Source organism: Caretta caretta, chromosome 3 (assembly GCF_965140235.1).
Source record: "Caretta caretta isolate rCarCar2 chromosome 3, rCarCar1.hap1, whole genome shotgun sequence".
NCBI classification, from domain to species: domain Eukaryota; kingdom Metazoa; phylum Chordata; order Testudines; family Cheloniidae; genus Caretta; species Caretta caretta.
The window spans coordinates 116652155-116676802 of NC_134208.1; the positions used below are offsets into that span (position 1 = coordinate 116652155).

The window sequence follows — 24648 nt, forward strand, 5'->3', positions numbered from 1 at the left end:
ACTCCCCTGGGGATGGTTGATACTGCACTTTCTGTTTCCCAGTCAGAAAGCATTGCATTAGATTCAGCCATGCAGTACCCTCTTCGCCAGCACAACTCTCGCCCCAAACCCAGAGACACCTCAGAGCTTTCCATTTGTTTTGGCTGGGACATTAACCATAGGTGACCTAGCCCACTTTAAGCCTTGATAATAGCATTTCTTTCGGTAGTGAATTAACACTGGGAGGCTTCACTGAGGAAGCATGTTCTGAAGAGGAGCAGGAAATTGCTTGCCACTCGAGGTTATGGTGAGCATTCTAGAAGTAAGGAACAGCAAAAAAAAGATGTTTCATGTGCTACACTCCCTCTGAGGTCCATGCAGGTTTCTACAGGAGACACTTCTTTTTTCTGAACTGAAAATAGAGATTTGTATTGAAAACCTTGAATAACCATAACCAAAGTAGTGCTAACCAGCCTGAAGTAGAGTTGTTTTCATCACAACAAACTCCTAATCACTCAGGAACAAGGGATTTTTACATCAGCCAAACTGACACTTCAGGGTCCAAAATATCCCGCACTCCAGAACATGATTTCCAAGTTACAAGGTCCAACACAGGATATGAAACCCTTGACAGTGTGTTAATAGACCACAGAAGAATCATAGAATCATAGAATATCAGGGTTGGAAGGGACCTCAGGAGGTCATCTAGTCCAACCCCCTGCTCAAAGCAGGACCAATCCCCAATTAAATCATCCCAGCCAGGGCTTTGTCAAGCCTGACCTTAAAAACTTCTAAGGAAGGAGATTCCACCACCTCCCTAGGTAACGCATTCCAGTGTTTCACCACCCTCCTAGTGAAAAAGTTTTTCCTAATATCCAACCTAAACCTCCCCCACTGCAACTTGAGACCACTACTCCTTGTAATGGTACTGATGTACTGATGGTCGTTATGAGTTGACTGCTCTAGATACCAGAAAGGGAAGGCTTACTGGAGCTGGTTCGAAGCTTTATTTTATTTTATTTTATTTTATTAACAAGAAAATAATCAAATGCTTTTTAATGTCAGAATGAAAGAAGAGAGGGTTAAAAAGACATGAACCCTTAAGGAGTGTGACTAACAGATTTTGAGACTTCTCTTTGGGCTGCCATGAATACCTGAGCATTAAAGGTAAAATCCTGCCTTCAGTGAAGTCAATGTGAGTTTTAACATTGATTTCAATGAAGTCAGGATTTCACCCTAAGCCTCACATCTCTGCACATTCCTTACAATATACATCTATCTCAAAAATGAAAACTTGTCAGCATAGTGGTTACATGTTAATCTTATGAGACTGCTACCAAATCTATGTCAAAAAGGCACCAGTTTTTCTCCACTGATATGAAGCTAGCTCACAGTGATAACTCCACACTCATATTCAGTGCCCATTCTTGCAGTCCTTATTCAAGCAATATTCATATGGATTCAAATGGGAGTTTTGCTTGAATAAGGTCTATAGGATCCTGCAGACATTTCCATCTTTCCTCATGTCAGTATTCCCACTGAAGTCATAGAAATACTCACTGACCCATAATCACTTTCAGTGACCAGTACTGATAACTACCATATGAAAATACTGCGAGTGTTCATTCTTAGACCAGGACACAAAATACCATTTTTCTTTTAAACACCATTAAACAAATATCATCATTTCAGTATGGGACATTGGGGGAAGGAGAATCCCTAAATAAATAAAATAATACATAGTCTTTATTTTATTTTCAGTCATGTTTCACCAGTTATATTGACTTCTGTATTTTGGAGATGCCCTAATTCAATCAGAATCAGAAGCTAAATGAAACACAGGCCTTTACCAAGGAAACCTCTCAGCAGCCCAGAAGAATTATCCTCCAGGCATTGCTATAGCAACCCCACTTATAGGCATTTCCATCATTATCCTTTTTTCTTGTCCTCTGACGCCCCACCAGCTTCACTGCTCCTCCGACTCCAACTATTGCACAAATGCCAAGAGATTTTCATACAACTTTGGGACGAAGGTAGGAAAAATGTGATTTTTATAGATTTCCTATTTAAACAGTATTACACTACTACAAATATTATTTTGGACAAACAAGAATAGAAGAAGAATCTTAGAAACATACAGTACCAAAGTTTGTCAGTGAAAAAAGCATTCCAGGCACAGGCTATCAGTAATGAAGACAAGAGAAAGAAAAACTATTGTTCTGTTAGCATATTGCTTAGTATTTCTACATTTCTGGTGGCAATGGAATCCCCAGGAAGAATCTCTACTTCAGAATAAACATCCCCAAAAAGTTATAAAAATAACGTATGATATATTAAGGCGGCTCCATAGAGGAGAAAAAGGGATCATTAAGAGTAATCTCAAAACAGCAAACAAAGCAACATTTAGATCTAATAAAATATTTGCAAACACTTTATATTGTCTAAATAAATATTTTGCTTGGGTAATATGTGAAAAACAATTTTTCTAACATTTTAGCTTTAATCAAAAAAGAACCACTTTAGAAACGAATTCCATGTCAGAGTTATAAAGGGTTTCTATTTTGCTTCTGATTTTTCATTTTAATAACTACCAAAATATATCTAGATAATGTTATAATAATTACATGCACTTTTAAATATTTTGTTGAAAACAACAGTGTATATTACCTCTTCTTGCACTAATAGAAAAACATGTCTGTTCTAAAAAGAGACATTTTCTGTAATCAAATCTCAGTGATTTTTATAATAAAGTGGCCAAAATTAAATGAAATGAAAAGTATTATTTGAAAGGGCTTATTCTTATCAGAAAGTAAAAGAGAACTCACTAAAATCATAATGTCACGGTATCACTTCAAGCAGATTATCTTTCCAACCAAAACTACTGTATGTTCAAAACTCATTTAACTTATGATTTAAACAATGTACAATGCTTTTTATTTACTCCGTGGATAGTCTGGATGACTTCCAAAGTTCTTCTCTTGAGAATACATTGCAATATTACAACATAATAGAGGCATGATGTTCCATTAACGTGTACCCAGAGGAAGGAATACAGTTCTTCTGGATGCAGGAGGAGTATGAGAAGTTAGTTTTTTGAATGTGCTCTGAGGGCTAAATTATGAATCATTTATTTGCACATGAAATCCTTTTGAAGTCAGTGGGACTACTGCTATGAGTAACTGCTTACCAATGTGAGCAAGGGATTCACAATCTTGCCCAAAGTAATCAGAAGTTTCTTGAACCTTGATCCTACCAACACTTAAGAACATGTGTAACTTTATGCATGTGGGCTATCCCACTGACTTCAATGGATTAGCCGTGTGTGTAAAGTTATGCACGTGCCTAAGTGTTTGCTAGACGAGGGCCTTAGCTTGCAAGCTCTTTGGAGCATGGACCGTAGTATAGTGAAGCCACATCCCTGTGAAAGAATTCACTCCTTTGAGAAATCATTATTACAACACAGTAACACAAAAGAATATCAGTTGATTAAAAAAAACCTTCAACTGTAGCAAATGATTATTTACAGCCATTCAGAACAGGGCTCCAAACGAAATTAATTTTCTAAATAACATGCTACTATGTTAAATATTTTTAAAATTCATCTACTAAATAATAATTGTCCCAATTCTGCTACTCTTACTTAGGCTGAGAAGTATCTTACTCAGTGAGTAGTCCCAAGGGGGAAATCAATGAGACTGCTCACTAAATAACGTACTACTCAGCTTGAACAAGGCAAGCAGAGAAGGACCACTATGATTAAATATCCTACAATGACTGGTTTTCCAAGAATTGTTTATTTCTCTGTGTCCATCCTGAACATCTCACATCACATTACAGACCCACAAAGCAAGGGAAAACCATAAAATAACATTATTATAAAAAATACTACCCGGGGGTAAAATATATGCTCCGGATCCTCAATCCAGGGGAGCGAAAGTTGGTAGAACTAAGTAAGGGATAAAAGGCAGTATGGGGAATTAAGTTTGTACATTTGTATCTGTACGCAAATGCCAGAAACCCCAAAACACAACATTTATAAAACATGGTAATTCTAAGTTAAGGTTCATCTTTTGCAAAAGTACACATTGGAAAACATGGAAATCCAGAGTTAAAGGTATTGTGGAGAACTTACAATCTGTTTTATAACGTAAAATGAAGCCTGGGAATCTCACTGATGAAAATTTTGGTTGAAAGCCAATATGCTGCAAGTGTAGCCATATTATTGTTTAATGTCTACCGAGGATTTTCATGCCTTTGGCCTGTAAATTCCCTGGATTCTCCAAGCTGCATATATGAACACACTCTAGGATCACAAGGAACAAGTTTATTTTTTTCTGAAAACTCTGGAATAAATTCTATTGGTGTAAACTGTCACAGCTCCATTGACTTCAACAAAGCTGCACCAATTTACACCAATGGGTAATGAAGTCCTCTATTTCTTTTACCTGGAAATGAAGTTGCAAAAAATTAACATATTAACAACTTCTATGATACAGGCTATTATGTTCTCTGCTATCGCAGGCAGTCTTTACACACACAAAGAAAAATCTAAAATGAAAAGACAGTTACCTTTCCCATAACTGGTGTTCTTCAAGATGTGTTGCTCATGTCCATTCCATATTAGGGGTGTGTGTTTGCCACATGCATAGGTGCCAGAAGTTTTTCCCACAGCAATATCCATAGGGGACCAGCTCTGGCGCCCTCTGGAGTGGCACCCACATGGTGTGGTATAAAGGGCACCTCCAGCTCCCTTCTTGTCAGCAACTCCGACAGTGGGGAAGGAGGGCAGGTCATGGAATGGACATGAGCAACGCATCTCGAAGAACACCAGTTATGGAAAAGGTAACTATCTTTTCTTCTTTGAGTCCTTGCTCATGTCCATTCCATATTAGGTGACTCCAAAGCAATACCCCTGGAGGTGGGCAGGAGTCCACAGACATGTAGATTGCAACACAGCTCTGCCGAACCCGGTGTTGTCGCCAGCCTGCTGAGTGATGGCATAACGAGCAGTAAATGCGTGGACTGAGCACCACATTGCAGCTCTACAGACATCCTGGATAGGGATGTGTGCCTGGAAGGCCGCCAAAGACACCTGAGCTCTCATCGAGTGGGTTCTGACAATTGGCAGCAGTGGAACCCTCCGCCAAGTCGTAACAGGTCTGTATGCATGCGGTGATCCAATTGGAAATCCTCTTCAAGGACACCGTGTGACCCTTCATCCTATCCACTGTAGCGATTTACGGAAAGGCTTGGTACGTTCTAAGTAAAAAGCCCAGGCCCTCTGGACGTCCAGGGCATGAAAATGCCTCTCTTCACTGGTCTTGTGCGGTTTGGCACAGAACACCAGGAGGAAGATGTCTTGGTTCATATGGAAGATGGAGACCACCTTTGGCAGGAAGGCCAGGTGGGGCTGCAACTGAACCTTATCTTTGCAGAAGATACTGTGTACTGCAAAGTCTGAGTCTCGCTGGCATCACCACCACAAGGAACGCGACCTTCCATGACAGATGGGGAAGGGCCCAATGAGCCTAGAAAGGACCACTGCAGGACAGAAGCTAGCACTTGCGGGAATCCCAAGAATCTGACCGTCATGTCATAGGAGAACAACGTCTGTCCTTGGATCGGCGGGTAAAAATCGGAGATGGCTGCAAGATGCACTCTAATGGAAACATGTGCCAGGCCCTGGTTCCTCAAATGGACAGGTAGTCCAGGACAGCCTGTATGGAGGAACATGAGGGAGAGACGCCTCGTTTGGATGCCCAGCAGGAAAAACCTCATCCACTTGAGCGGGAAAAACCTCATCCCCTTGGCCAGGTAACTCAGTCTAGTTGAGGGCTTCCTACTTTCCAGGAGTACCTGTTGGACTCCTTCTGAACAGGTCCGTTCCTCCAGGTTCAGCAATGCAGCATCCATGCCGAGAGGTGGAGGGACCTGAGGTTGGGGTGCAAGAGCTGACCGTGGTCCTGCAACAGCAGGTCCAGTCAGTTGGGCAGGGGCCAGGAAGGAGCCGCTGACAGGCTCATGAGCATGCCAAATCAATGCTGGTGAGGCTATGCTGGGGCAATCATGATAATCTGTGCCTGGTCTCTCTTGATCTTTGCTAGGGTCCTGCTTATGAGTGGAATCAGAGGGAATGCGTATATCAGACTCCCTGACCATGAGAGGAGGCATCAGAGAGGGGGTCCTTGCTCAGACCTGTCGAGAACAAAACTGGTGGCATTTCGTGTTCTGTCTGGTAGCGAACAAGTCCACTTGGGGAATTCCCAACCTTTGGAAGATGATGCAGGCTACCTCTGGATGGAGCAACCACTCGTAGTGAGAGGAGAAGTCCCTGCTGAGCTGGTCTGCCAGCATATTCCTGATGCCGGGAATGTGACAAGCTTCCAGGTGGATTTCGTGGCTGATGCAGAAGTCCCACAGACAACATGCCTCCTGACAGAGAGCCAACAAGCGCGCTCCCCCTTGCCTGTTGATGTAGAACATTGAGGCTGTGTTGTCCGTCAGGACTCACACCACCTTGCCCGACAAGTGGGGTAAGAAGACTCCTCATGCCAGCCAGACTGCTTGGAGCTCTTTGACATTTATGTGTAACCATGCCTCCTCCAGGGACCACATTCCCTGTGTCTGGAGGTTGCCGAGACGTGCCCCACAGCCGAGGTTTGAGGTGTCTGACTCCAACTCAATGGAGTGAGGAGGGCTGTCAAACGAAACCCCTTCCAGGACTGTCCTGCGATCGGTACACCATTGCAGTGAGGTAAGTATCGCCTGGGGAATGGGAACGATCTTCTTCGGGGGGTCTCAGGACTGGGAACAGACCATTGCCAGCCATTGCAGGGGCCGCATGGAGCCTGGAATGGACCACATAAGTGCACGCTGCCATGTGGCCCAACAGGCACAGACAGGCCATGGCGGGGAACGTGGAGAGTTCTGCGATGAGATTTGCCATCGTGTGGAACCTTTCCGGCAGCAGGAACGCTCTGGCACAGGTAGAGTCGAGGACCGCTCCAATGAACTCTATCCTCTGCACTATCACTAACGTTGACTTTTTGTCAATCACCAGTAGGCCCAGAGAGCACCATGTGGCTTGAAGCACCATGACATCCCTTCGGACTTGAGACCCGGAGTTGCTCTTGATGAGCCAGTCGTCAAGGTACAGGTAGATCTGTATACCCTGGAGTCTGAGGTAAGCCGCTACCACCAACATGTACTTGGTAAACACCCTCGGTGCTGTCACCAGGCTGAATGGGAGGATCGTAAAGTGGTAGTAGTGTGGTCCCTCCATAAACTGGAGGAAGCGTCTGTGTCCTTGAAAGATCGTTATGTGGAAGTGTGCGTCCTTCAAATTGAGGGCAGCATACCAGACTCCTGGATGCAGGGTGGGGATAATAGAAGCCAGAGAGACCTTGTGGAACTTTAGCTTCTGTAGGTACTTGTTGAGGTCTCACAGATCCAGGATGGGCCGTAGACTGCCTTGGCCTTTTCGATTAAAAAGTACTGGGAATAGAACCCCTTGTTCCTGTACTGACGAGGAACTTCTTCCACCGTATCCAGCTATAGTAACCCCTTTACCTCCTGCGTGAGGAAACTCTCATGAGAGGGGTGCCTGAAGAGGGACGGGGAAGGCGGATGGGAAGTGTGGGGGAGAGAGGAACTGGAGGGTATAACCCTGTTCCACTGTGCTGAGGACCCAGTAGTCCAAAGTTATAGCGGTCCATGCCGGGAGGAAAGGGGAAAGGCGGTCAGAGAACACTGGGAAAGACGGATCCGGGGAATAGTCTGGTAGGTTGCCCTCAGGAACACCCTCAAAACGACCATTTGGCCCCCTGCTTATTATGGGTCAAGCCCGACTGCGCAGATGGTGGAGGTGGGTGGCTCGGGCGGCGCTTGTAACCCTTGGCTCATTTATGGGGCTGGTCCTGCCGAGGCTGGCTCCCCGGCCCTTAAGCTGCTGCGGTTTGAACCACTTACGCACCAGGGCTGGGACCTAGAGACCCAGGGTTTTCGGGGAGGTGTGGGAGTCCTTAAGACCATGCAACTTGCTGTCTGTTTGCTCCGCAAATAGGGCCCCTCCACCAAAGGACAGGTCCAGCAATGACTCAGTAGACAACCCGACAGAAGCAGCCAAGAGACTCGCCGCATGGAGATAGCGGAAGCCCGGGGCGGGCAGCAGCATCAGCAGCATCCGATGCCATCTAGAGGGCTGCCCTCATCTCAGTAGTGCCCTTATCAAGGATCACTCGGAACTCCTTCTTGGAAGCCTCAGGGAGCGACCCTTCGAACTTGGCCATGGCTTGCCACATATTGAAGTCTTATCAGCAGGAGGGCTTGGTGGTTGGCCACTCTCAGCTAAGGCTGGAAGACAAATAAACCTTACATCCAAAGAGATCCAACCTTATCGAGTCTTTATTTTTGGGGGTCGCTCCCAGTGATGAGCTGCCAAAATCTTAACAACAAGTTCCCTCCTCACCCCATGAGGGGGTCGTTGCCCACCCCCACCCCCGGGGACTCCTGCCTCATCCAACCCCCCACGTTCCTTGACGGCCCCCCCCCGCAGGATCCCTGCCCCATCCACCCCCTTCCCCTGTCCCCTGACTGCCCTCAGAACTGGGCAGGAGGGTCTCGTGGGCCACCGTAGTGGGTGCCCACCCCACCCCTAAGAGCCAGAGGGACCTGCCGGGGGGTGAGATGGGGAGTCCCAACGGTGCTTACCTGCGGCAGCTCCCAGGAAGCATCCGGCAGGTCCCTCTGGCTCCTAGGGGCGAGGTATCATAGCTGGGGGGGAGCAGGGGGCCGCTCCCCCCACTGATCACATCAAAAGTGGCGCCTTAGGTGCCGACTCTGGGGGTGCTCTGGGGCTGGAGCACCCAAGGCAGCTCCCCGCCCCACACCCAGCCCCAGCTCACCTCCACTCTGCCTCCGCCCCTGAACGCACTGCCCCGCTCTGCTTCTCCGCGCCCCCTTCCCCTGCAGCTTCCTGCGAATCAGCTGTTTGGTGGGAGGCCTGGGAGGGCTGAGAAGCAGGCAGCGGCTTCCCGCTCAGGCCGAGGGTGATGGAGGTGAGCTGGGGCAGGGAGCGGTTCCCCTGCGCCCCACCACCCAGGTTACCTGCTGTGGTGTGGGCGGCCCTCCTCGTGCCCCCCCGCCCCAGCTCACCTCCGCCTCCGCGGGCCTGAATGGAAGCCGCCGCCTGCTTCTCAGCCTGCCCCAGCTTCCCGCACAAACAGCTGATTCGCGGGAAGCCTGGAGGGGGGGAGAAGCAGAACGGGGCAGCGCTTTCAGGGGAGGAGGCAGAGCGGAGGTGTGCTGGGGCCGGGGATGGGGTGGGTAGCTGCCAGTGGGTGCTCTGCACCCACCAAATTTTCTCCTTGGGTGCTCCAGGCTCTAAAAGGGCTCTAAAAGGGCTTCTAAATTTAACAATCGGTTCTAGCAAACCACTGCGAACCGGCTCCAGCTCACCACTGGTCGCCCCGGTTGTCCTTTCCTCTCCTGGTGGTTAACCGCCTCAATCACAAAGGAATTAGGGGGTGGATGGGAGTACAAGTACTCATGCCCTTTGGTTGGCACGAAGTACTTGCGTTCAGCCCTTTGAGACAGGGGCCAGGGAAGGGGGAGTCTGCCACAAGGTATTAGTGATTTTGGAAACCCCTTCATGAAGGGGTAGAGCCACACTGGAAGGGGCCGAGGAGCAGAGGACATCAAACAGAGAGTCTGAGGGCTCTTCCAGTTCCTCTGCCTGAAGCCTGAGATTAGAAGCAACCGTCTTCAAAAGCTCCTGGTGTACTTTGGCATCATCCTGAGGAACTGGGTGAGGGGGCTCCGTGATAGCCTTGTCCAGCAAGGACGATGCCGGTGCCACTGGAACCTGCACGTCCATTGGTGGTCCAGCAGTTTGCTCCCCTGGGTCCTCCTGGGTCCTACCCCCTGAAGCCTCGAGCACTGGAGGAGGATGAGATATCAAGGCCACTGGCCTCTTCAAGACTCCCAACACCAATCGAGCACCCTGGAAAGGTTGGGAGAACTCCCAAGGGTTCCATGGATACCATGGTGCCAGACACTGCGCTTGGGGCCACAGGACAGGTTTCAGTGCCGATAATGTAGTCGGCACCACCAGTACCGGGGCTTGTCCTGAAGTCAGGGAACCTTGCTCCGAGCAGGAGCTACCAGCAGTGCAGTCAGTACTGGGCGACCAGGTTCGGGCTGAGCAGTGGCTCTTGTCCAACTGGTGCCGACCTGTCTGAGCAAGACTGTCTTGGTTGGGCTCTCAACCAGTACCAGGACGTCAAACAGGACCAAGAGTTACTATGGGCCAGCTGCTGGGAGGATCGTCCTGAGTAGGGTGACCTCCTTCTTGGAGACAGGCGATGATGGCCAACCAAACAGCGGTCTCTGGTGTCCAGTTGGTCCAAGGATCAATTCTGGGCCCTTGGAGATGGTCAGGGCTGCTACTGGAGTTCTTGTCGGGTGGCTCTTGCCTCAGAGAGTCTGTGTCAATCTACTGGTGAGGTACGCCTCGAGTCCTTCGATCGGTGTCCCCCAGGCTCCACGGAGCCTGCCTCTCCAGTCCTGAGGCATGACGGCTTCGGGCAGGCAAACGCTGGTGGTATGTCCCTTTCAATGGTGGGATTGGTACCGCTGAGGCAGGGACACACACATAGGTCCCAACCTGGGTTTTCCCCAAGACCAGGGTACGTGGGAGCCGGTGTGGGTGGCACCAGGAGCATCAGGATCTCTTGAGCCACTCGAAGAGCTTCAGGCAACAATGGCACCTGAAGCTGGGTAGGGCCTGCACCGCTATCTGGGGTCACAGGCGAAGCATGGGATGGACTACACCGGTCAACTTGAGCTGGGGCCCAACTTCCCAAAGAGGGTGTTGAGCTGCCCGGCAAAGGTTGTGACTCACCCCCAGCCCTCTCCTTTTCCTTTCGGGAGGTAGGAGAACTTCCCCTCCCAGTCTTTTACGGCTTCTTCCCCGGAGCCATGGAGAGGGACTGGTGCCAGCTTGTGGACAGCACCGGCAGAGCACTGCACACGGAGGCTGCGTGCTCAGTGTGGAGTCGGTCCACTGCTCCGGTGCTGGAGTGAGTGCTGACTCCATTAGGAGTGCTTTCAGACGGATATCGTGCTCCTTCTTCGCCCTAGGTTTAAAGGACTTGCAGGTATGGCACTGGTCACTTACGTGCCCTTCACCTAAATATCTTAGGCAGCTGGTATGTGGATCGCTAACGGACATAGGCCATTTCCAGCGATTGGAGGGCTTAAAGCCTGGGGACCAGGCCATGCCCCGTCCCCCAGCTGAGTCCCATTGGAGACTAATGAAAAGTTGAGAACTACTACTAAGGGTAACTAAGAAACTACTAATTATATACAACTATATTACATGTTTTCAAAGTTCACAAGAATAGAAAACGAAACGCTAGCCAAAGCAGCAGATGTTCCAGCACCATCGCTGGTGGCAAGAAGGAACTGAGGGTGCGGGGAGCTGGCGGCGCCCCTTATACCACACCATGCGGGCGCCACTCCAGAGGGCACCAGAGCCGGTCCCCTACGGATACTGCTGAGTGGAAAAGTTCTGCCATCTGGCGAGCACACACACCTAATATGGAATGGACATGAGCAAGCACTCGAAGAAGAACTAGTATGTTTACGCACACTTTTCATTGTAGTACAATAGTCAATGTAGCTTATGTATTTCCTGGTCTGTATTTTACCTGATTTGAATAAAGAAAGAAAAATAATGAAACTACTACTCCAAAGCTTGAAAAATTCACTTACCCAATCACCAATAGTAAGGGGAAGTTTTCCTAATAAGTGTGGAAGCCTAAGGTATCAATTTCTGTAGAATATACAATTTCTTTAAAAACACAAGAAAACTATAGTCAATTTAATAGCTGCTATTCAGAGCCCTGTGGGCATCCATGAAATTGACAAAAAGGGCAAGAGAATTCCATTTTCACCAAAGCATTGTCCATTGACTTCAGGGATGGGGCCCTCACCCACACCTTTCCTATTTACCTTGAGCTACTAGATTTAATCTTCCACCTCATATGTGTCTTTAAAGCTGTTCAAATGCTGTATTACCAACATAATTCTTGTTCCCTGAGGACAGCAGCTCCCAGCAAGCCCATATTCAAATCTATATAGTTTATAACTCTTTTTCCCCTCACCATAACTGTGGAGAGAAACACCCACATAGCACAATACAGAAACCCTTACGCAACTACTTGCCACTCCCAAGAATGATCCCATTGAAATCTCTGGGATTACTCGATGAAGTGAGCTGTAGCTCACGAAAGCTTATGCTCAAATAAATTGGTTAGTCTCTAATGTGCCACAAGTACTCCTTTTCTTTTTGTGAATACAGACTAACATGGCTGCTACTCTGAAACCTCACATGAGAAAGGGTTTCAATTTGGATCCATAACAAATAATTGAAAACCTCATTCTTTAGAACGTTGAACAATTCAATCAACTCCATTCATTTTTGTGGAATTTTTCTTTATGCTGCTTATAAATTCTGATTAGTTACAGAAACACAATGGACAATTAAAAACATCTCAACAAAGTCACAAAAACACCTTCAAATTAAAGGAAAAGTAAGTGAAGAATGATAAAAGGTTAAAGCAGCACTAACTTTCTGGCATCCAATCACAGATCCCACTGAGTTCTACAATGAAACCCATCAGCAGAGCTTGTGGAGAGAAAAACTAGTTGCCAAACGGACATCAGGTAGGAACATAAACTGCAGTGTATACAATGTGCCAAGATGTCAGTGCCAAAACAAAGTTAAATTAGGCACACAGCCTGATCTCCAACCCAAATTCTAATAGGATCATAGTTATCTTGGTGACTATCACAGCATATATCTTTAGAGCCGTGGAAAAGTGACCCATTTTTTGTAATTTTTTGAAAATTCTGTTCACTGATAAGGTACCACTCTTGTCAATTAGCTCTTTAAGTGAAAGCTGCACTGGAAATACTGTCCAGGAACTCTTAAATTCTGATAGGGCTGGGGAGGTCCTCACCTCACTGGGAACAATCTTTGAAATTAACATACAGATACTTGGTTGAAAGCATCTCATTTCTTAAATAGTCTGAATATGTGTCAGGCACAGTACATTTCCCTGGATAAATTAAATAGGAGGGAGCCAGTGCCCTGCCTGAGCAATGGTGGCAATTCAACAGAAGAACTGCCTAATGCTTACAATCTAAATGTGAGAAACTGAATTTCTGTTTCTTTTCCATGATGAGGTATTGAGATACAATATACGCTCATGTTTGATTAGTCTTAATGAAAACTTGATATTTATGGAAGATTTTGTTACAGAAAGGTGAAGAGGTGGAAGGCTACACAGTTGTTCAATATTGTTCTAACTGTTTTCTGTTATAACCAGTTCTACCTGAGAGAAGGAGTTGTGGTTGAGATATAAAACCAGTGGTGATTTATTAGATGCAATGTTTTAGCAAGTCTTCTAGAAAAGTACAATACTTTTTGTCTACTCATGTAGGTAATGATATATAGATGCAGATGTATACATGCATACGTGATATAGGTATGTCAAAACTCTCTTTTAATTTTAGATTGTCATTTCCTCACACTCATGCCTTTTGTTTGTTTGTTTTTTACACTTTTTATTCATACATTTGTATCTCATTGCCTTGTACCATATCTGTTACTATAGGCAGGGCTATTGGCACTCCATGTTATTAAAATTCCCTGACACTTCCCATTAAAAGATGCTGTTTTAAGTTGCTTTACAACTTTGCCAAACTTTAACAATTTAGGCTTAAATTTTCCATGCCAGGTGTCTGCCTCATATATATAAAATTTTCAGCCAAAGTGGTTCAGCCATATCAGAGAATGAGGCTTGAAAAAATATATCTAATTTTGCCCATGTTAAAAAATTCTTGAGACCTTTTCTTTGAAATGCTCTATCACCCCCTATACTTTGGAGTAGAACTCAAAAATGTGGCAGCGGTTGGCCTTTCTGTCAGGGATGTGCCTTTTGCCTTCCCCATAAAAATGTGGCCAAGTGATAAGCCTTTGAAAATTTGCAGTTTACACATGCTCAGTAGAGGTTGAAGACTCCAACCTCACTGAGAATATTCCATTTTCTCATAGCTACTAGTGCTGATTATACAGTGCATACATCATCACCAAAGAGTGACTAAGCATGCTCCAAGCTCACAGCTGGGGGGCACAGAAGGATTTCCCTCTAAAAGCTGATCTGTGACAGACTGGGACCGGGCACTGGAACTGAGAGCAGGGAGCCTGTTGCCTGTGTTCTCAATAACACACACACACACACACACATACCCCACCCCGGCACCAAGGCAGCATGAACGAGATAGCCTTCTGATTCAAATGTGGACGGGACAAAAGCTGAACTGGGGAGAGGGAAAGGAATAGACTGAGGAAAAGAGTGTGGTGAGACTGGGACTGGAAGGGGTGGGAGAGAAACTTGACTGGATATTGGAGTGGGAGACTGGGACTGGTTGGGCCAGGATACTGGGAGCCCAGGGAGAGGGCAATCCAGGACCAGGTGAGTTGGAAAGATGGGCTGGGTTGGGCAAGGAGACTGGAGGCTGCGGGCTTTGAGGGGGAGAACTGGGACTGGACGCTGGTGAAAGAAACTGAGGGGTGAATGGGGAGTGGAGACTGGGAACCAACTGCTGGGTGGGCAATGAAATCAGCTGAGGAACTGAGGTGACAGGGGAAATTGGGACTGGCTGGTCAAGAAAACTGGGACTAGGAACCTGTGGAGGGTGGGAGGGAGCAGAAACAGATCTGAAAAGGAAATGCGTTGCGGGAAGAGAACTAGGACTGGCTGGGTTCAGAGACTAGGATATGGAGTCAGGGAGGAGGTGGGGTGGAGACCGAGTTAAGAAGAGGAGCATTGAGAGGAGACTGGGATTGGGAGCCAGGGTGGAGGATGGGAGAGGAGATCAGATACAAGGGGAAATGGACCAGATGGGCAAGCAGAGTTGCAGCAGGAGGGGAGAAAACGAGGGCTGGCTGGGCAAGGAGACCTGGACTGGGTGTTGGACGAGGAGAGAATCAGGGAGGACTTTGGGATTTAGACAAACACCTGTCAGGAATGGTCGAGTTATTACTTAGTCCTGCCTTGAGTGCAAAGGACTGGACTAGATGACCTAATGAGGTCCCTTGCAGTCTTACACTTCTACAATTTGGACAGCAAGCCCAGAGGCAGGGACTCAGACTGGCTGGGCAAGGAGACTAGGACTACAATGAGAACCGTAAAGAGTAGAAACGGGAACTGAGTCGGCAAAGATAATGGGACTCGGACAAGAGGCCAGGAGAGGAGAAAAAACAAGACTGGGACAGGGAAAGCTTGGAAGGGACAGGTCAGAATAGGTTAGAGTCTGCCTCACTAGAACAGACTCCACTCCAGACCCTGAAATGGAACCCAGGATTCCTGAGTCTCATCATTCCTCTACTGTCAGAAAATACTTGTGAAACCTGCTGACAAAATGTGTGTTTCATTTCCCTCTAGTGCTGGTCCACACAGAGATCTCAACTACTACTGCGATCAGTTACTCCATTGGCTCAAGTGGCAGAGGTCTGTGTGGTAGATCTAAAGGTTCCAGCCCTGCTGAAGATCCTTCTAGGTGTCAATATGAGGCATTCCACAGGATGGAATTTTTGGGTTTTGAGTCTGTTTTTTAAAAATAGCATATGAAATGTGTAGCAGTATTTATAGCCTGGAAGCGAAAAATCTCCAATAGATTAATAGGATTAGCTCCTGGGGTTGCTGCAAAGGCAGTACACTCTGCCCCTAGGGGGAAAGGAAGCAGCCTCACATCTCTTTGCATCAACTCCCTGGCTGGCTTAGAAGTAGCACTGATTAATTCCACAGGGAGTTCCAGCCAGTTCTCCTCAGCAGGAAGGTCACCACAATGAAGAAGCTTGAGGGTTCTGGGTCTGAGGAAATAGTGGAGGAGAGAAAATAGGGCCTGGAAGCAAATAATTCTTCTCCTCCTCCTTTAAAAGCCAACAACATGATATGTTAATTTTTAATGACACAAGGCAACTAATCTTAAGAAAACAACAAGGTCATTGTGGGTAACTGACTGATATAATAAAAAGGCTTATTAGCCCTTGCTACTCATCATTTTTTCTCTATGGCAGCAAAGGATCTGTGGGGAAAGGGCAAAGCAGGAAAGGAATTATGATTTTCACAGTCTTTTCTCTGGGCTCCTTCTCAGGCAGTACAACTACACACTGGCCCTTATGCAGGAATATATCTAAAGGTACAATCCAGCCCTAAACACATTTAATTCAGAGTGTGTTTTGTGATCTCTATCTCTTGGGCATTTCCTTATTGAGAAGTGAATTGTGAAGGAAACAGTCATGCTTCATGATGCTTGGAGCAAGAATTTAGAAAAGAGCCCTTTGAGCTACGAGACAGAATTCTAGGTGAATCGGCCTGAATGCCTTCTGCTTCCTCCAGGCCTCCAACATGGGAAGAAGAGTGGGGTAAAGAATCCTGGAGGTAATCCCATTGTGGTTGGGGTCACTAGAGAGTCAGATTCAGAGAAGTTAAGTAACTTCCAGAGAGGTACTGAGGTCTGGTAATTTGGTACAGGGATGCAAGTCAGGAGACTTGGGACTAAGCCAGTCTTTGACATTAATATAGGAACCAATCCAACTCCCATTGAAATGAATGGGAGTATTTCTACTGACTTCAACAAAACTTGGATTCGGCCCTTGCTGAGTAATCTTAGTCAAATCACTTAACCTCTCTCATCTTACATTTTGCTATTTGTAAACTGGAGACAGTGGGTTTTTTTAAGTGGCAAAAATGTGAAACTATATAAGGTTTAGTATGTCCACAGCCAAAGGCAGGCAGGGTTCACATTTGTTTCACTGTGAAAGCACTAATTTATATAATAAAGTATTGTTGTTTAGGAACATGTTTCTCTGCTGAAGAAGTATAACCAAAAACAACAATAGCAATGCATACTTACTTATAGGGCCTAAGACATCTGGGTGCCTAACAAAATGTTACCAAATATGTTTCAAGCAAAGCCAGAGATTATAATGATTGTATACAGAGCAGGTGCAAAAACAATGAAAGCAAAACAAAATCCCATAGCCATCACCCAAATATCCAATAAATAAAACAATATCCATCATAGACTCTAAAATGAAAAAGAAAACAAGAACATCTTAAATCTCCCCAGGAAAGACGTGATGGGTGTACTCTGCACTGTATTTAACGCAGTACTTACCAAATCCAACAGTTTTTACTAGTTCTTTAATCAGCAAAGCTTCCCACAATCTCAATACAAGTTTTGCCTAAGTAAGAAGTGCAGGATCAGGAACTGTACTGGCAAAGCATAGAGACAGTGAGTGAAATCCTGGCTCCACTGAAGTCAATAGAAGTTTTGCCATTGACATTAATGGGACCTGGATTAGACAAAGTATTTAGAGAATACGAAGGGTTCTTAAGCAAAGGGACTAATACGCATAAGGAAAAAATGACTCTGGAAGAAAACATTGGTACACAACTGAGAAAAAATTAACTGCAGACCGAAACATAAACAACAGGGGTAACCTGAAGTATTTTAAACAAAACTGAAATCAAGACAATGAGATCCATCTCCTCCTGCCAAAAAGACACTAAGGCCTACACATTGAAAAGAACTAAGGTCAATGGGAAATTAATAGGCTACACTTCAACAAGAGCAACTGTCACAAGAGAAAATAAATGTTGGGATCCCTCCTTCCAACTAGCCATAAAAAAAAGGAGAGTGATCACAACCCCCTAGACCTACTCACGACCCCTTACAGGGGTTGCATCCTTCAAGGATATGGTAGTGGCACTGTCTGTAGCCTGGTGAAATAATCAAGACTCTAAACACTTCAACAAGAAGTAACAAACTATTTATTAAAAGCTTGTTTGTTATGTTGAATGGTACTTTCATAGTAACCAGAGTGCTGCATGCACTATTCATGCCCTCTCCTGCCCCTAATCTGTCCCTGACTCCACTGAAGGGGAGTGTGGTTGGCACAGAGTTGAGTAACGTGGCTACATGCCACTGGGGAATTCTCAGAAGGAAAATCCCAAGCTTCCCTTTTAGGATGGCTTTAAAACAGCTTTGTTCTGCTGGAGCAATGCAAAGGCGAAATACACTGGGTAGGGGTCAAGTACAAGAATAGGTTGATTACTACCAAACATTGTAATGGAAATGATAGTGAGCACCAGATGCCTAGTTATGGTTTAAACAGGGATTTGTAATCAGCATAGTAGCACCATCACACATTTCAGGGGCACAACGTTTATGAGTTTTGATGGCCAGAGGAGGCTGAGGATGTAGTAACAGAAAATGTTCCTTTTCAGGGTGATCCAATCAATAAGGCACAGACAAAAGTCAGGTGTCACTTTCTCTTCCTGGCAGGTACACCAGCTGCAACAAAATTGCAGACCTATCTTAAGGTTAAACTAGTGGTTTTTCTTTTATTATTGTGTTTACTAATCAAGGAATTTACAAGGGTGTGGTATGTTGTTTTGAGGGCTGCACTGGAATTGCAAGCTATCACTTTATGGGCATTGAAGAGGTGTCCAGGTCCTGCTTGTGGGCTAGAGAGCTCTGTAACAAAGCGTGCAAGTACAGTCATTCTGGAAACAGTCAGCTTAAAGCAGGGTGGGGTGAGTTGTGCCACGCTGCCTTCGTGGAGCAGCCTGTTTTCTCTATTTGGGGTTCTTGTATGTTCTGAACTCTAAGAAATAAAGTAGGGTAACACAGTACTTTTATTTTTATCTAATTTCTCTGTTTCTGTGCCATACAGATCACATACTATCCAACAACTAAGTGTGTAGTGTATTTGTTTGAATTTACAAATATTACAGTAACCTAATGAGAATACTAATTTAAGTTTTTCTTTGGAGCTAATGCTGAATATGTACGACACCATCTGACATTCTGCTGAGAACAGCAGTTGGTCTTTCGTTGTCGTTATGTCTAATGCATATCTGTTCCATTTCTGTTAGTGTGTTCCATGACATCCCAAAAGGCATTTTTATGCAACGTGTCCTAATGCTGTCATTTTGAACACTTAAAAGCCTGATCTCATCTTAAAAGCTCATCTTAAGTTGAACACTTAAAAGCCTGGCTTTATCTCATACTGCTGTAACTCCATCTACTTCATTAAAATGGCTCCTGGTCTACAATGTTGCGAGAGTGAAGCAGACCCACAGGTATCTTTTTAATAAATAATTCTAGTAAGCATACAGTATGGGCCTGATTCTGATCTCAGTTACAGTGGTGCACATCAAGAGTAACTCCACTGAAGTCTATGGAGTTATCTGGTGTAAAGCCAAGATAAGTCAGAGGAGAATCAGACCATATTTATTTGGAATCTCCCATTTAAACAGCCATTTTTTCTTTTGATATTACCTATCACACTTTTATTCTATTCAAACAATAAGAAAATAAAGGTGCCACCACACAGAATGTAAGCTGAATGTCCTAATTGGCGAACAAAATTACAGAGGTTTACTCATTTCAGACAGACCAGTGTAATTGCCAAATTGAATTTTGCTAAATTTAAACCGTTTGGGTTGAAACTTTTCATGCCAGATGTCTGCTTCAGGCTGACATACATACAAAAGTTTCAACAAAACAGTTCAGTTGTTTCAGTGTAAGCGGTTAGGGTAAAATAAGTTGGTTTGCACGTTATAAAAATTCTTGCAACTGTTTCTTTAAGAAACTCTAGCACCCCCTTGCATTAGAACAGAGACTTGAAATTTGGCAGGGTGGTCACTGTAATGTCAGGAATGTGCCATTTGCCTTTAATATCAGCCCAAATTCAGCCGTCATAAGACTCTGAAAAATCTCAGTTTTCACATACTCAGTAGAAATATCTTACAGTTTGGTAGCCAAATTCTCTGAAGATTCTGTAGACACTGAGCATGCTCCATCTCCTCATTGTTCCTACGTGGTGATAAGACTACATATGCACCATCTCCACCAACCTGGGGAACGGGGGAATGAGCAGAGGGGGCAGAAGATGGTGAGTCTATGAACACAGTGAAGGGAAGCAGGAGCAGATGAGGGAAGACAGGAACAGAGGGGGAGCAGGGGCAGGAGCTGGGAGGAAGGATAGGAGCAGGTGGTGACACTAGAGCATGAGCTGGAACAGGACAGAAGGGGATAACAGGACTGAGGAGGTGAGAATAGAAGAAAAAGGGGACAGGAAGAAACTGGGGTTGAAAGATCTGTAACCACTAAATAACACTCCCCTCCAGAACCTGGAATTGAAACCATTATTTTTAAATCTCAGTATTCCTTTGCTTTTTAGTATGTGTTTCTATTCCCCTGTAGTGGCAGGCTACTCCACTATTAGTTCAAGTGGCAGAGCACTGTACTGTAGGTATAAAGATCCCAATCTTGCTGATTCACCATCTGGGTGAGAGGGGCAGTATGGTTCCACAAGATGGCGTTTTTATGTTTTCAAAGTTTAAGTTTTAAAAGTTTAGGAAATTACATTAAAATATATTAAGAAAACACTCAGGTTGCAAAGTGAAGCACTCAAATATCATAGATATCATAGAATATCAGGGTTGGAAGGGACCTCAGGAGGTCATCTAGCCCAACCCCCTGCTCAAAGCAGGACCAATCAAGGTAGTATGTGTGTATGTATTCGTTTTATTACATGGTCACATTTATTACATTTTTCACAGGACTTTGAACCCTTCATTCTAGCATTTCCTAACATTTGAGTGCTTAACTTTGCAATCTTAACGTTCTTTTAACATAGGTTTTTTGGGTGCAATATAACATTATTCGGCTAAGTGCCTTACCAATAGTAGCTGATAGGTAACTCCTTATGCAAGGAGTTTAATGGAGCTCTGGCAAAAGACTGTATCAATGAAAAAATGATAGCAATAGCTCTTTTATTTATCGACATCTTTATAATAAATGGCAAAGCCTAACCATTTGTGTTATTTTTATGCAGGAATCATGAAATGATAAAGGAATTCTTTATAAACTGGCACTGCAGAAGGATATGATGACATCAGTAAACAGAAGGACAAAATGATATTACTCCACTTCCTGTGTTAGAGATACCATCTACATAACCACAGTTGTTACCTCGGTATCACACCCATGGCATTGGTTAATAGCAGCAGAAAGTGAATTAGATTTTCAAAAATGATTAGCATTTTTGGAGTATAACAGCAGTTTGGCTAGTATTTCAATTTTCTGTAATTCTAAAGTTTCTTTAATGCTTGTAAATATAGGTGAGGCAAATTGCTGTGATAACAGAGACAAACCAAAGTACATGCCATTTTGCAAATTAATATTTACATGTTGCACTTTAATTTTCTGATTATTAGTACTATCAAATAACGCTGACATTTTTCTGCAAGTATTTCCTCCAATAAAATACTGAATTAGCTCTGTTCTCCTGTAGCTTCTTGGTAAGGCTGTATGTCTGTCATAGCCACAATCTCCATGGAAATTGTGTCAGGGTTTGTTTGTTTCAGAAAAAGTCCTGGTCCAAGTCATGAGAGTAAGTTCACTACTGAGCAGACTTCCTGTATGATTAGTTATAAATTTGGTTTTCTACATGTCTCGTGAAGAGGACTATGACACATATTGTTGAGGACTGCAAAATGACTCAGCTTCCTGGAGGTTTTCATGCCTTGAACATTGTTAATAAGAACGCTGTGGCTTGACTTGACCGAATTGCATATGCCAAATAATATAATGGCTGTAAACTGCTTTGACTGTAAATTAAATGTTTATTTGACTTATAATTTTTATGCCAACTTAATATTATTCATAATGCTTTTGTGCCATGACGTTTCCTGTTTTAAAATTAAAATGATAACTTTTCCTATTTTTTTACCAGGACAAACAATGAGTTTTAATTATAATTTGTGTTATCGGTACAGTTACCCTACAGCCCTGGGCTGACCAGAATCCAACTACACATAACAGAACAGAGATATTCATAGCACTTTATTAATACTGAGCTAAATTCTTCCATCTTTAGACTACTTCTTACACAAGTTCTATTGACTTCAGTGGGATTACTTACATGAGTAAGAATCTAGGAGAACCTGGCCTCTTTATTATTAACAGTGCTATTTTACTACTGGCTATCAATCAGGTATTATGTCTCACAAGTTTGTACAGAATCCACTTTTTCATCGACTTAATTACCATTCCAGCACTAATGACAATTATTGTTTTCAAATGCAGCAGGGCTTTTCCTGTAATTCTTTCTTTTGATGTCATTTTCCCCATCCTGGGAAAAGCAGTATTTCTTAATCTGTCAAAGGTCAGAAAATCAAACACTGTCTAGTAAACAAACATGTCCATACTTGTCTTTCTGAAAGTACTGCAACAGCATACAGAGCTCAAATACTTCATTCAGCTGCCATGCAGGTTGTAACATTCACAGCTTTGCAACCAATCTACTTACAGCACTCTCAGCCCCAACTGCATTTAGATTTTTTGCATACTGCTTAGCAGCTGCACATATATTTTTATTCGAGAAAACAGAAGAATAGAGCTAGAAATGACTACCTGTCATAACCTACTGTGTTAGTTTCTCCCTTGAAAACTAAACTACATACAATAGTTAATGCTTCCTAGTTGCTATAGAGATAAAGTTTTTCTTCCTAAAAGAAGTCAAAAGATACAAAGGGCCTGATTCAAAGTCCAAAGGCTCCCACTGCCTTCAGTGGGCTTTTGATTGAACCCTAAGCTGAACTGAAGCAAAACCATATTCATTGCAAGTATTCCAGTTCGCTATTGATATACTGGTCTAACTCAAATCTACATGTAATTTTTTTAAACTAACCAGTGGAGTATTCATGAATTATCCTGAAGGCAGATGATAAATGTTTGTCAGTCATCATGCAACTTACATAGGACCAGAAAGGAATAATAAGCCCTTCATGTGTGGAACAGTATGAGGACAACTCTGTCATCTATGTGCCATATAATTTAATTAGTTCACAAGCATTCCTACACAAGTATTTTTCTGGTCAGCAAATATTTTCATATTTTAAAATTTTAAAAACTTTTAATTAAATTTCTCATTTTTCAACTGTATCTTTTTTCAAAGAAGATAACTAAAAGTGAATGCTATATTCCACATGCAGACTAACCTATGTTTTTTGTAAAGCCTTAGCAAAATCTGCTTGGATTTACAAAATATATCACATTGTTGATACAGTACATAAAGATGTTTTCAACATACCTAATTAAACTATGCTTAGCTTGACCTAAAGTGTGACTATGTTTCTATTCATTTTCATCTGCTGTCCCTTTTGTTTTGTATTATCAGAAAGGGTAAACAGGAGCAAACAATTTAGTTATTTCATTAGAACATGATTTAGACCTTTCACAAATCTATGTGCAGCTGGTAAATTATACTTTTCCAAATATATCCTTAAACCAGCCATAAATATAATCTCCAAAAATGTGCTTATTACAGGCCCTGATCCAGCAAAGCACTTTTAGGCACATGCTTAACTTTAAGCATGTAACTAGCCCCTCTGAAGTCATTTTTGAACAGGCATTTTTACTATTATTATTTAAAAATAAATAAATTAACATACAGCTTAGAAGAAATGGGTTCATACTAAATAACAGAGCCAACAGAAATGTGGCATACAAGGTGTTAACCCATGACAACTGCACTAATCTGAGGTATAATCAGTTTTAAGGATTTTGAAAATATTGTAGTGCTTAATGGTGTTAGTGGATCATTGGTTAGTAGCAGCAGTTAGCTGATTAATAAGGCGACGGTTATGCATAAGACAAGAGTTGCACATTTCTGATTATGGAAACTTAGCTCTATCAGAAGAGGAGCAAGAGGAGTCAACCCTTCCTAAATGATTGCAGTTTTCTTTTTCATGAAAAATATTTCTGGTTTAATCTCCTTCTTCCCCAGCTGTACATTGGTTTGAATTTTTTATTTTGATCTACTGGAGGTAAATTATTTCTAACATTTATTAGAAAAAATCCACACAAAATTCTCGCAACTCAGGAATCACTAAACTCCCAGCCCACAACTAAAACACCTCCTATTCCCAACCCATATTAATCACCTACCCTCCATTATCAGACACATCCCAAGGGCTAGATGAAGTCTAAGTAGGGTTGCCAACTTTCTACTCACACAAAACTGAACACTCTTGCCCCACCCCTCCTCTGAAGCCCCGTTCCTTCTCTGAGGCCCTGTCCCCCCACTCACTCCACCCCCCTCCCTCTGTTGCTCGTTCTCCACATCCTCATAGAATCATAGAATATCAGGGGTGGAAGGGACCTCAGGAGGTCATCTAGTCCAACCCCCTGCTCAAAGCAGGACCAATCCCCAATTTTTACCCCAGATCCCTAAATGGCCCCCTTAAGGATTGAACTCACAACTCTGGGTTTAGCAGGCCAATGCTCAAACCACTGAGCTATCCCTCCCCCCCAAAAAACAACTGTCACACAGAATGGCCCCCTCAAGGATTGAACTCAAAACCCTGGGTTTAGCAGGCCAATGCTCAACCCACTAAGCTATCCCTCCCTCTGGTAATACAGCAATACCCTCACTCACTCTCTCATTTTCACTGGGCTTAGGCAGTAAATTGGGATGCGGGAAGGAGTGAGGGCTCCAGCTGGGGGTACGGGCTCTGGGGT

The 24648-nt window shown here is 44.0% G+C and overlaps 1 protein-coding gene and 1 long non-coding RNA gene across 2 annotated transcripts in view; one reads left to right on the forward strand and one right to left on the reverse strand.

Moving 5' to 3' along the window:
* SYNE1 (spectrin repeat containing nuclear envelope protein 1) overlaps positions 1-24648 on the reverse strand; it is a 499708-nt gene that overhangs the window by 422724 nt on the left and 52336 nt on the right. The gene's annotated exons all lie outside the window — the stretch shown is intronic.
* Positions 1913-8364, forward strand: LOC125634044 (uncharacterized). Its single transcript, XR_007355770.2, has 4 exons — positions 1913-2012; positions 4872-5793; positions 6084-6733; positions 7040-8364. It is a non-coding gene; the product is annotated as an uncharacterized LOC125634044 (long non-coding RNA).